This window comes from Ctenocephalides felis, unplaced genomic scaffold (genome assembly GCF_003426905.1).
Source record: "Ctenocephalides felis isolate EL2017-DRISC unplaced genomic scaffold, ASM342690v1 CF-g0.4_SCAFFOLD_01886, whole genome shotgun sequence".
NCBI classification, from domain to species: Eukaryota; Metazoa; Arthropoda; class Insecta; order Siphonaptera; family Pulicidae; genus Ctenocephalides; species Ctenocephalides felis.
The window spans coordinates 187586825-187601413 of record NW_020538040.1 but is presented as its reverse complement, the minus strand read 5'-3'; the positions used below and the strand labels follow the sequence as shown (position 1 = coordinate 187601413).

General features: G+C 28.2%; 1 pseudogene; it reads right to left on the bottom strand.

Moving 5' to 3' along the window:
* LOC113376420 overlaps window positions 1-14368 on the bottom strand; it is a 70425-nt pseudogene extending 56057 nt beyond the window's left edge.
* Window positions 14369-14589: the final 221 nt, after the last annotated feature.

Genomic DNA, 14589 nt, shown 5'->3' with positions numbered 1-14589 from the left:
TTCTAGTGTAATACATTGCATCGCATATTAAGTTAAAAACCTTTAATCTAAAATCTAAAACTTAGTGCACAGTGTATTATTTAAATCTCATCTTCTAGTGTAATACATTACATCGCATATTAAGTTAAAAACCTTTTTCTAAAATCTGAAATCTAAAACTTAGTGCACAGTGTATTATTTAAATCTTCATCTTCTAGTGTAATACATTGCATCGCATATTAAGTTAAAACCTTTATCTAAATCTAAAATCTAAAACTTATAGTGCACAGTGTATTAGTTAAATCATCTTTAACATAATGCATTGCATCGCATGAATATTAATCTAAAATCTAAAATCTAAAACTTATAGTGCACGGTGTAATTAGTTAATAACTTTTAACACAATGCATTGCATCGCATGAATATTAATCTAAAATCTAAAATCTAAAACTTATAGTGCACAGTGTAATTAGTTAAATCATCTTTTAACATAATGCATTGCATCGCATGAATATTAATCTAAAATCTAAAACTTATAGTGCACAGTGAAATTAGTTAAATCATCTTTTAACATAATACATTGCATCGCATGAACATTAATCTAAAATCTAAAACTTATAGTGCACAGTGTAATTAGTTAAATCATCTTTTAACATAATACATTGCATCGCATGAACGTTAATCTAAAATCAAATTTAAACAACGATTATATCAACAACAATTCAAACAATTAAATCAAACTAACATCAACATTAACAATAAATCTCAGTGTAAGTGCATTGTGTATTATCGTGAAACAACAAGAAGCAGCATAATTATAGCACAATAAAGCTGCAGCACATTATCAAGGAAACAACAGCTGAATCCAAATCAGCTCATGAGGAACAATGCGGACACATGACGCGACAACACAAAGGTCAGTCTAATTTAAGCACTCCTTTTTCTTAATCCTTCCTATTCATTATCTTTACCTATCGTTATTTGAATTTTGCGTAGTAGATCTGTGTTAATATGGATTCTTTAGAAAATTTAAATATCAAAAAAGAGTTTATGAAATTCGTTTGACGCAAATCCATAGCTTTTGTAAAAGAATAAGAGAAAATGAGAGTAGCAAGTTAGATATATCAGAGCTTAAACAAATATTAGAAATACTAAAACCTTCTTTAGATACTTTTCAAGAAATATTAATTCAAATTGCAAATCATTTTGATGACGAAGAGTACATTGACTTTTTGATAGATACAGAATTTTACGATTTCAATGATACTTATACTAAATGCTGTGTAATTTTAATAACAATTATTAAAACATTTAAAACAGATCCTAGCTCAAATAGTAGCCTTGGTGACAAATCATATCAAACAAACAATAATAAATTTGCTGTAATTAATTTACCTCATTTCGACGGTACAGATATTAACTGGTTACAGTTCTATAATTCATTCTATACAATTCATATTGACCCAAATATTAGCAATTCTCAAAAATATTCTTACCTAAAATCTTGCTTGAAAGGCGAAGCAGGTAACATAATCGATTCCTTACCTGCTACCGCGGACAACTATATAAATGTTTGGGAATTGCTAAAATCGCGGTACGAAAGTAAAACTATTATAGTAAACAATCATATAAAAACATCAAACAACTATATTTCGATTCCATCTGAATCAATAACTCTCAATGAATCTAATAATAATAAATCTAAAAACGTTGTGCATCCTGAAACTATAAACGTCATTAAATCAGATACGGCAAAAAGAGGAACTACGTCGGTACTATTATTAGATTCTAATAATCAAATAATAAATCAATTAACAAATGAGAATATTACTCAATATCAAAAAAGCAATGTTATTAAAAACGTCTTCTGTAATCATAACTTATCAACTAAAGCTAATCGACAGAAGAACTAGTTTTAAATAAACAAAATCTAACAATTAACTTAAATCAAGCTAATTATAACGCTGAACATCTTGAACCTAAAAACAACATTAAATCAATTACGGTAATAAGAGACACTACCTCAGCACCATTATTAAAATTCAATAATCAAATAAAACAAGTAACAAATAAGAATCTTACTCAAAATCCAAAAAACGATGCTATTAAAACATCTTCTGTGACGTTGACTTATCAACTAAAGTCAATGCAACAGAAAAACTTATTTTAAATAAACAAAATCTAACTACTAAACATAATCAAGCAAAGTACAACGTAAATTATTCTAATGCTAACTATCAAAATCTTTTAAACAATCAGAATACTTGGCTTAATATCGGCGATAAAACAATTACAACTTTAGCCAAGACAGGGTTTGAATTTAATTCTAAAAATATCACTATAAATCAAACAATTAATAAAAAATCAATCTTAGCTGCAACAGTGCAAATATTCAATCTTATGATATTAAGAGATCGCCATAGCTTTGTCCATAAAAAGTATAAAGCATATACATATTGGTTCGTGTGTTTTGTCACCAAAGCTATCGACATCGAAGTAATATACGATTTGATCGCGGAATCTTTTATATTAGCTTTAAAACAATTTACCGCAAACTCTAGCAAATCTCGCGAATTATTAACACAGATTGAAACAATATTGAATTTTAGACTATTATCTTTACAAGGTTCCAATCCAAATAATTACAATCCTTCAAACCCCTATCATTTCCTAATTGACAAACCACCAACATCAATCCTAAATCCATGCGTGCTTGAAATCTCTGACAACTATCAACAGCTATCAACTTCATCAGAGAACAAGGCAACATCATCAGAAGCGGTTGTGCAAGAAAACGCACAAAAATGCATCAAAACTTATTGTAAGCTAAATTCGGTAGTATGGTACTATTCCTCGATTAAATTCTAAAACCACTACGACCGCGATTAGGCATTATCACAAATCTGCACCCTAAGGACGGCATCATCATTCGAGTGGTAAAAGCAAAATTAAACAAAGACATTGTAAAATCTAATAACTAACTTTTGTGTGATTACATTGTGAAACAGTGAAAATGATCAATATTAAACATAAAAAACAATTTGTGTATTACCGAATAATCAAAAACTATCTGAAACATTAAATAATTATAGTGTGGTGAAGTGTCAATTATCAATAATCATGCGAAACATTAGGCATTTTAACGACTCTAGTGAAGTGTCAGTACAATCATTTTGAACATTTGGACAATTTTAAAGACTTTAGTAAAGTGTCCGTGAATAATCTAACATTATATCCATTATCATTATCATTAATCAATCTATTATCAATATTATCATCACATGTCATGTGATATCTATAAACTTTCAAAACATTAACATTGTTATAAGCAATGGCATAAAACTATGATTAAGCAACGTTAAAAAATATTCATAATTAATTCCTCATAATTTTTTAAGTCCGGGGGCATGTTAACGCGTCATTGCCAACCCTGGTATAATAATTATATTTTATTATCTCCATGCAGGATAGCGACAATAAACCCTCATTCATCCCTTTCATTGTTACGCGTCCTGTCGCAAAATCAGTAATCCATTTTTCCTAGAATTTTTATCACCTGTCCCTGACTACATCATACAATCATCCTTATATTTCCAAGAAATTCGCACTACCTGTATCCAGTTTAAATTCTTCGTATCATGCAATTTATCAACCAATACCTGTTCGGTTGATAAATGTAATAACCACTGATTGGTTCCAAAATTGTAATGGGGTGTCCTTAACTCCACAAAATGGGCCAATCAGAAAAATATATAAAATTATAAAATCTACATAATTTAGTATCAACCTAAATCTCATATAGCTAACAATCAGTCGTAAATTAACACCCAAATCCAAAACATCTAATTCAAACCTCAACTATCTAATCAGCTATAAGTCTTAATATTTCAAATACACAATAATCAAACAGTTATTCAACATCTTTTATTTTTATTCAAACGGTCTGATATAGCCAACAACTAAATATATCTGGTCCTTCGGCAAAGTGCAAGTGTTCAAGAGTTCGGTAGCATCTCGCCGATCACGAACTTCTTAAACACTTTGAACCTATCTCAACAAATACTTATTTGGCCATATAAACAGAATGGTCATTTTACTAAACAATATATATATATATATATATATATAAATATATATATATATATATATATATATATATATATATATATATATATATATATATATATATATATATATATATATATATATATATATAAATAATATAGATGATACAAACTATCACAATTTATTTTATATACTATAAGGACATACATAGATAATATAGTTCATATAGAATTAATTGCCGTATGTAATTTCAAATTAAATTAATTGTTATTAAACGACAATCGTAATTAAACATACAATTAACTTTCAATCAACTGTAATAACAATTTCTGTACTTCAAAATTTAATTATCTGTAGAAACAATATATGCCATATTAAATATTTGTTCAAAATTCTAAAAGCCAAGTAAGGGCTTAATGTCATCACATATTTCGATTCCGATTTAGAATGAAATTGATATATTCGAAATTTGATAACTAACATTGATTTAACTTTTTTTTTAATTTGAAAATACAATACATTTGGTTAATAATAGAAAATGAACTCATTGAAATGGCTGCTTCAACTAAAAAAAAGCTTTTTTAAAAAAAAACTTCGAAAAAAAGTTCAAAAATTCCGAAATATTTCAAAAATAAATAATAGTTTCTTTTCAAAAACTTTAAAATTCTCAAAAATCAATTTCCAAAATATTATAAAAAATCATTTTTTTTTCAAAAAAGTCATTTTATTTCAAAAATTTCAAAATTCTTAAAAATCACATTTTTTTAAGTTAAAAGAAATTGTTAAAAAAATGGTGCGGAAAGTTCTTTATTTTTGCCTTAAGGCATGATGCCATGCACGACTAGTTTACTATTTATATTGTATCTCCGAAACCGCTAGACCTGCCTTTCCAAAAACTTAATTATTTCTTCATTTTGCCAATACAAATAAAAAATGTTTTTTTTTGTGAATCATTTAAATCGAACACTCTCCGAGTTATCTCAAAAACTGAATTATATTTTTGACAATTTTTGCCTCGTATTTTCGAAACATCTAGACCTGCTTAGGCCAAAAACTAACCAGCACGCCTCCTCATCAATAGGAATCAAATGTTTTTTGAATTATTCAAATAGGTTGATCCGTGCGTCCAAAAACGTGGACGAAAAATTGTATCCAGACATACACACACAAGCACACACACACATATATACATTTTTTCTAAGGTATGGCAAAATGTTCCGAAATTTTTAACTTCCCGTAGGGCAAGTTATAGTAATCGCAAAAAAATCGAAAATGAAATTTTTTATATATCTTTACGTTTTAGAGGTTTCTGAATATTTTGGCATACCTTAGAGACAATGGATGTATGTGTGTGCGTGTGTGTATGTGTGTTCGGATACAAATTTTCGTCGACGATTTCAGGAACACGGATGCAGCGATTTGAATAATTCAAAAAACATTCGATTTGTATTGATAAAACGTGCTGATTAGTTTTTGGCAAAGGCAGGTCTAGCCGTTCCGAAGATATGAGACAAAGAGTGCCAAAAACCGTAACTCAGGTTTTAAGAGAACGGAGCGTCCGATTTGAATAATTTAAAAAACATTTTACTTATAATAATTTCAAGAAGGCAGGTTTAGCGGTTTCAGAGATCTAGTGTAAAAAGTAAAAAAAAAATTGCCATCTGGCGGTCAAAAATGATCATTAGACATATACACATCAGATTATCAGATATTTTATAGAAATTTTAACAATAAGTATAAATTTTGTTTACATTCCTATGGGTTCCGTACCAATGCTTATCCGTTAGACGACGGCGCGGCGCTTACGCGCTTCGATGTTTTGTCACTATGCAGTTACAGCAGTACGATTGCTTTAAAAAAATGTTCAGAATTTTCAAAATACACTTTTCTTCAAAAAGTCTTTTATTCCAAAAATTAAATTTTTGTCAAAAATTTATAGTTTCTCAAAAATCTAATTCTTCAGAGTAATTTTTTTTGTCAAAAACGTTAATCTCTTAAAAAAAATTTGGTACGGGAAGTTCCTGCAATTTGCCTTAAGGCACGATGCCATGCGCCCCACTAGTTATTTTCGATTCTTGTACGATTACAATAACTTACCCTACGGGAAACTAATGTTGTAAAAAGCAGATAATCCGTACACCGGGTTTTTCTAAAAAAAACCTTAAAAATGACCTACATTACTACCAAATACAAAGGTAGGACCGTTTCCGTTCGGCAGGGCCCTTTCTATGATTGCGTTCGTCCCAACTCTCGAAAATGGAGTTGGAGAGAGAAGAGAGTGTTGCCACGTGGCCTGAACCAGACTGCGAGGCCTCGGGTTCAGGGAGTATGTTTGTCGAACACACGATCGGAGTAATTATTACGCATCGATAATTCAATTCATCATACGTTTATATTGAAATCTATTAAGAGGGTTACAATTTTGCGTGCCTGTTTACATGGATATGTTGTCACAATCAGCATGGAGTGGAGTACCGGCAACGCGACATGTAATCGCAAATATTATAAATTTGCATTTGAGCGAAGAGCATACGTTCGTGATAATAGATTTGCAATATTATTTGTATTGGATGTTACTGAGGTAAAAATAACATGGCAAAAATAACCTAAATTATTCTGTAGGGTACAACGGGGCTTAGAGAAGGTCCACCACCGATATCTCAAAAACCAGTAAAGTTAAGAATTTTTTAACAAAAATATTAGAAAGTAGAGGGAAAAATATGCATTAACAGTCATCACCATTATTCTTACGACGTCACTATCGAGATGTAAAAGGCAGTATTTGAAAATCCACAACAAAAGTATTTTCCTACGTTGTTAACTTTTTTGGTTGTGAGCACTGTTGTTTAGTTTACCTTAACAAAATTTTTAAGTATACGTTACTTAAGTGTTTTATAAAATTTATTGTTAATATTAAGTTAATTTAACACTTCTTTCATATAACCTCTATAACACCTTACAACTGGGTGAATTAAAAAGAACCAACTTAACCTTTACCCTGGAAATTGTGTAAAAATAGCAAATAAAGTTAAGTTAAAAAAAGCAATTATACATGAGATAAGTTAAATAAATAGTTATTCCAACTTTGTTGACAAATATTTCTGGCAAAATACCAAATCAAGGTTATATATAATATTATCTTGGTTAAAAGTAGACCCATAAAATTTCTATTTTTCATTGATTAAATAATGTAGCTATTATTTTGTAAAATCCCTGTAAAATTATAATATTGAATGCCCTCTGTTTGCCCTCTTGTCGTCGCAATTTACCTTGCCTATGGGGTAAAAAGGACCAGGTAACCAGTTTTTGAAAACAGCAAAAAAACACATTTCCACAATGATGAATTAGCTGGGTATTTACTGTACATAGTCAGATACTTAGTTGTATGATATATGTTTGTTGTGATATAATTGGTTTGGTTTTGACAATATAATTGCTCAAAGTCAAATTGGTCCTATGTGCCCCGCGCTACCCTATCTATACCTAGTTATAGGTACATCATTTATTTCCATTTTTTATTATAATAAGCAAATAACTAGCCATACTACTGGTTTGAATTGAGGGCTTAAATTCTGTATAATGTAATGTACATTTTTTAATGTAAACCTTCTGCAAAACTACTAAAACAGTTACAGTAACGTAACGCAACCTAATGTAACGTAACGCAAAGTAACATATAAAATACGTATAATATACATAGGTATTTATCATCTTGCTTATACATATTTTGTTCATATATTATAATATATCAATAAATAAACAAAAATGTAAATAAATTTGGTAAAGTGTATGTAAAAATATTTGTCAGTTTATCTCTATCGATCAATAAATATAAATAAACATCTTTGTCCTCAGAGAAAAAACAGTTTTGTAACATCATGTTTAGAATCACAATATCGTTTCGTTTCCATAAGCAATTTAATTTACAAAAATAACAATTCATAAAATATTCAAATTATTTTTCAAAAAATCATTTTAATTATGCAATTAATATTTCACTTACCAAAACTATTCCTCAATCATGATATTGTAACGATTTATTATATTTTACATAAAAAGTATGTATTGTAATAATCTATAATTGAATTTACATATTCTTACATAAATTGAATATAATTATAAAAAGCGAAAATCTCCCGAGTTGTACGGATACGCGAAGTGGAAGAGATCGCTAAATCGTCATGAATTATTCTTATGAAAATTAAGAAAATCGCATCGGATATACAAAGAACTCAGTGAATAGATTCTGATTTAAAACTCAAAACTTTTGATTGAATTTACTTTAGAATTTTTGAGATAAAACGCTTCTAGATTAATATTTGTTTTTTATGCGAGAATTTACAACGGCCATAAACGAGCATTCAAAATTTGATTCGGGAATGAAATATTTTGTATATAACGAAACTACTGAAACAAATTATCAATAATATAAATCTTATCATATAAATATTTTTTATTATTATTATATTATTATTTATCAAAGAACATAATTTTAATGAGAAGTTTAATGTAGTTTTAGTTTTATATTAGTTTTATATTTTTTTGCAACGAGTGTAATACTGTGTAAATATAAATAAGAATAAAAAAAACTATATCATATTAGATAATATATAATAATAATATAATAAATTGAACTAATTTAACTAATTTATTTATCTAATATAGGTTATATTGCAGGAAATACTAAAGTCCGCATTTCAACTACGAAGTATTCAAAATTTCAATATTCAAATCTAAATTTTTGTATGAAAATGTATTTAAATATCATGGAGTTTTGAGGAAAAAACTATGTGAATCTGGGATTTTTAAAATTCTAATTTGGCTATAAAAATAATTTTAAATTTTGAACAGTTACATTCTTGCTAACAACTTTTTGCAAAAAAGATGTTGAGAATTTATTTCAGCATACTAAGATCTAAAATGAAATGCCAAGTTTCCAAGTGTCTAGTTGTAATTCAAAATTTAAAGTAATTATTACTATAAAAAACATTGTGCTAAATAAACTAATGAAATTCTATATGTAATAATATATTTAGTGTCCAATATATAAAGTGGGTGCTATTTCCAGAAGCAGGTTCATAAGCTAAGGTGGAATTCGGATCCATCACGTAATTCTAGATAAAAAATTCCCCTTGACATTTGACATCGGAGAACAGGATATTTTCAATTGTGAATATGTTTTTGTTCTTTATTTTCGAATAAAAATAAATATCACTACTGATGATACAAGATTGTCCGGGGGCGAGGATCTAACATCCTTTTGCCAGAGAAAGGCCACATCATCGAATAAGTAAAAAGCAAAAATAGGATTGATATATATTTGAATAAAGGTATGAACATGACTTTGCATATATAGAAATAGAATAATGACTAAAATGAATATATTATGCGCTTAAAAATGTTAAGCGGTGTCCATAAATAAACGAAATGACACAACGCGTACAAAAAAATATGAACCAAATAATTGTCAAACACGCCTCTACCCATTTCGCAAATGACGCAAAACATTATTTATATCACAACCACCACAGGGACATACCGCCATCAACTGAAATATCATAAAAGCACATTAAATCTCTTTGTTTTATGAACTTTGTACCTGTATATTTTGCACAATGAATCGCCCGCAAATTCCACATTAATAAATAAGCAATCAGCACAACATATTCGTTCTGCGGCAAACGTTATCATAATTATAGTGAATTAATGTCTGTGACATCATCGCTACTCATATTCAGTAGCTATACGTGTAATTCCTGCAAATTCCATGAAATACACATCCGCAGCCGTGCAACGCAAGATAAATGAACCACACTGGCGTCGCCTGTAGCTGATATTCGCCCCCATCATGCACCCAATTGCTGATATTTACAGGCAATAGTACCAGAAACAACATGTTAGACGAGGCGAATTGCTTTTCAAATGATTAAACCAGATAAATATGGACTTAGAATCTATTATCTGTTTTTTGGTGCAAGAAAATTCTGTAATTTATTCATACTTCTGACTAGAATTCGAGTGTGGTAAATAGAAGCTACAGGTTTCTGTTTGCATAATATCATGAATATTTATATTAGGTTAGTTTTTAATTTTAATATTTTAGAATTTTTTGCTCCCAGGGACTCAAATACCTTCCAACTTGATAAAAAAAAGCCTGATAGTTTTAGATCTTAATATTAACTTTAAGATAGTTTGCAAGTTTCTTATGGAAGTAATATGGGTAATATTTCATTTGTTTTTTTTTTTTTAATTTTATAACTTAGCGCGACAAATGAATGAAAATTTTCAGAATAACATTTTATTTGCTTATTTTGATCATCAATAAAAAATTACAACAAAAATTTGATATATTTTATAAATATAAGTATTTGCTTAGAAAGAAGATCCAAGATACTTTGGTTAGAGTCCGAACTATGTTAGAGTTGAAGCTAAAGCTAAAGCTTTCACAGATTTTGAAACATTTGAACCCGTGCGAGCAAAGAAATTCGAAAATATCCATATTAAGGACCACCCCAATATACATATATATATATATATATATATATATATATATATATATATGAGTGAGTTCTTGAGGGCGATACATCAAACAAAGAAAAGCCAAAGATTTATAAAATAATCTTTATTTCCAAACGTTTCGACATTCAATTTAATGTCATCATCAGTGGATCTAAAAACAGTATGAAAATTAGCATATCTAGGTAATTATAATATATGTGGATTGGTAAAGTAACTATACAATAAGAGAAAAATTAACAAACAGCAACACTTAACAACAAATCAAATATAAAAGATAGGAAAGGTAGTAGAGACTAGAATTAAATAAATAATTAAAAAGTATAGGCAAAAATATTTAAGTACACTCATATAAACCTACGCATATATACATATATATATACGTACACATATACACACATATACATATATATATATATATATATATATATATATATATATATATATATATATATATACATGCATATATCCATATACACACACATACAAACATATAATACACATATACATATACAGATACAACAATATATACTTATATATGTACACATATACATGTAAGACTATACACATATGATATATATATATATATATATATATATATATATATATATATATATATATATATATATATCTTTAGCAAATTCTGGCTTTTAGAAAGAATATCGGCAATGAATTGTTCATATATTATTAACTACTGACAATGATACATATAAATCGAGAGCTAACGAGGAGAATCTTAAATTTGTTCATCCGAATTTAATAAAAGTTTGCATGGTGATAAGGTTGACTGTGAAAACGAGTCCCTTAAAATATTATAGGCGTGTGACTCAAACTTCTATCAATACATGTCTACGTGAAAACAAATCTTACTGTTGATTCTGGTCGCCTAAAACAGGGAATATATACACAATTAAATTTTTAACAAAATGATAATATACAATAAAAATTAAAATCATGAGACCAACGTTGAATTAAAAGTTTTTATAAAATATCCTGGTAAATAATTCTAACGTTGGGTTTGCAAAAATCTCAAAATATATTTCATCTCAATATCAAGTGTTTGTTTTAATATCTGTCTCTATATTCAATATTTTATTTTAATTTTTGTTTGTTGATGTGTTTTGTTTTTGAACTGTTTGTAGTAAAAAAAATGAAGCTCAAGCAGTATGGAGAAAAAATAAGAGATTCTACAAAATAATGCAATAATTTATTTAAATTTAAATAAATCATTACTTACTCCTATCAAGGTTTTAAAACTTCATACTTGAAATTTTCATTCAACTACTTTTTCTTGCAATATTGTTCATTATAATATATACATATATACTATATACGTATATTGTTCTTGATAGAAAGCTTGATGATGGAACGTAACTAATTCCAAAACATCTTAAATAAATACTAACTCAAAAAAATTTTTCCTTTTATTCGAATTTAAATTGATAACTGGTAAAAAAATTTAAAATAAGAACTATAAAAACTAGATATATAGATGAAAAATATTATGAGATTTTGCCAACGTTAGAATACTTTACCAGTAAAATCAACTTCTAGGTCAACGTTGGTGTATTGTAATGATTATTAATTTTTTACTCTATATTGTTACTTTGATAAAAATTCATGGTTTTTTATGAATGCTGTATATAATTTAGCTGAAGGATCAGATATGATTGATTATAAAAAAACTTTAAATTGAATGTAAATTACACCATTTATTCAATGTAATTATAAATTTTTTATATGACCGATTGTATTTAAAATTGATGTTTTTTATTTTTATTTACACGTCAAAATTATACGATGTTGTCACATGTTTTTAATGCATTGCAGGACATGAAACAATATTTATTTATTCCATACTAATATTAAATAATTTGCAAAATTTATGTAGTTTTGTTTTATACTGTCATTTTGTCTACTTCGTATCAGGTCTATAATTAATTTTATTTATCTCAACATTTTAGTATCAACATACAATGACCTGCAAACTTTTGTTTTTCTACTAATGGAAAAAATAACAAAATATCGAATACGTGTATGAGTACTAATGGAATAACGAAGCTTACGTTTTCCCAACGGTTGTTCCAGTTCAACTCGATAAAAATCATTATCAACAACGAAAAATTACCTAAATTATATTCGCATAAACAAAAGTTGTAGAAACTTTTACGATCACAAATGAGCGAAACATTATCATCAACTTTTATATTAAAATGTATACGAGGAAATTTTATCACACCGGAGTTTGACAACAACTAAAACTAAAATGTGAATTACATTTATGCAACTCTAGTAGTATATACATGCAATTCGTTTTATAAATTTTAATTATTCGCATATAGGTTTGCTTATTACGTGGATCTATGCGATATGGGATGTGCTTTTAGCACAACATGTTTATGCGGGCTAATTAAGAAGTTTTCGAATGAATTTCGGTTCGTATTTATTGTTAATAGAACTAATAACCATTATCATGAGCTCGGCTGCAGAGCGCAAAGTGATAGTATCTGGTCAATGTTTTAGCGAACAGTGATTTCACAATAATAAAAGTAATTAAATAACGCTTCCAAACTAAATGCGCACGTAACATAAAATGCGGTCGGTGTGAAACTAATTTTAAACAATTGCGAACGTTTGTCAAAATTTAATGATAAAGCTTATTTAATAAATACTTTAATGAGCGATTCGATAGAATTAAATATTAGACATATTTCAGTATAGATTTTTATAAGCGACCCGAAACGTAAAAACCACATGCTATATGATGAGAAAACGCGAGAAACGACTAATGCAAATTGTGCTTCATCGTGCCTCAAGGCAAATCACAAATTTTTGAATTTTTTTGTAAATTTTGATATTTTTAGAGCAATCGCATATTAGCTGTTTTAGTTGGCCGTCAAATGCCATTTAAAAAACAAAACTCATTTCCAAAACATCTCGACCTGTTTACAAAAATTTAATCAATTCTACATAACGTTAATCTAAGCAATTTTTTTCTGAATCATTCAAATCGGACGCTCCGTTTTTTTAAAAACCAAATTGCGATTTTTTGCACTCTTAAAAACTAAATATCTTCATATATCTTAAAAACTAATCAGCACATCTCCTCATCAATAGGAATCGAATGCTGTTTGAATCATTCAAATCGGTTGATCTGTGCTCTCAAAATCGTCGATGAAAATTTGTATGCATATAAACATACCTACATACATTAACTTTTTTTAAAGTGTTTCAAAAGCCTTTGAAACGTAAAGATTTGCAATAATTTTTATTTTCGATTTTTTTTGCAATCATCACTATAATTTACCCTACGGGAAGTTAATATCGATTATTACAACTATACAAGCAAATATATTTTCCTATTCCGATTCAATAAAATTAAATATTGAACATATTTTACTATTTATTATGGATTTTAATATGCGATGCAAAACGTATGTAAAAAGCGCTCTCTGTAAACGAGTAATGTGAACTGTTCCCCAAAAAGTAATAAAAATTTCAATTGAATTTCAATGAAAATGTAAAAGTTGGTCTCTATATGAAATGTGGGACAATTAGAGAGGTCAGTCACATTATGAAAAAAAATGCGTATTATGAAAAAATGCGTATTCAGCTAAAATTATGCTTAGCTTTTCAACAAAACTAAATATCGGCCTTATTCCCAATATAAATAAAAAGATGCAAAACATTTCCAATATATCACTTACCGTCACTCGTAGTCTAATAGAGTTTCTAAATAGTGGCTCCAGATTTTCCGCACCCCCTTCGCACAGCCCGATGTCAAGCAGCTTTGTTAAGACCCGATCCTGTCAAAGATATATAAAAAATTAAAAAAGTCATATAAAGAAGTAAAGAAATATAGTCAATAAAGAAATAAATAATCAAATTTTAATAGAGATAACAATTTTGGTAATTGTATTGGACAAATGCAAGATTGTTTTTCAAAAATCATAATCATAATCTCTCTATAGGCGAAATTTTTATTTTACATGCAAAAAATTGAGGGTAAAAAATTCAGTAAGTATAAGC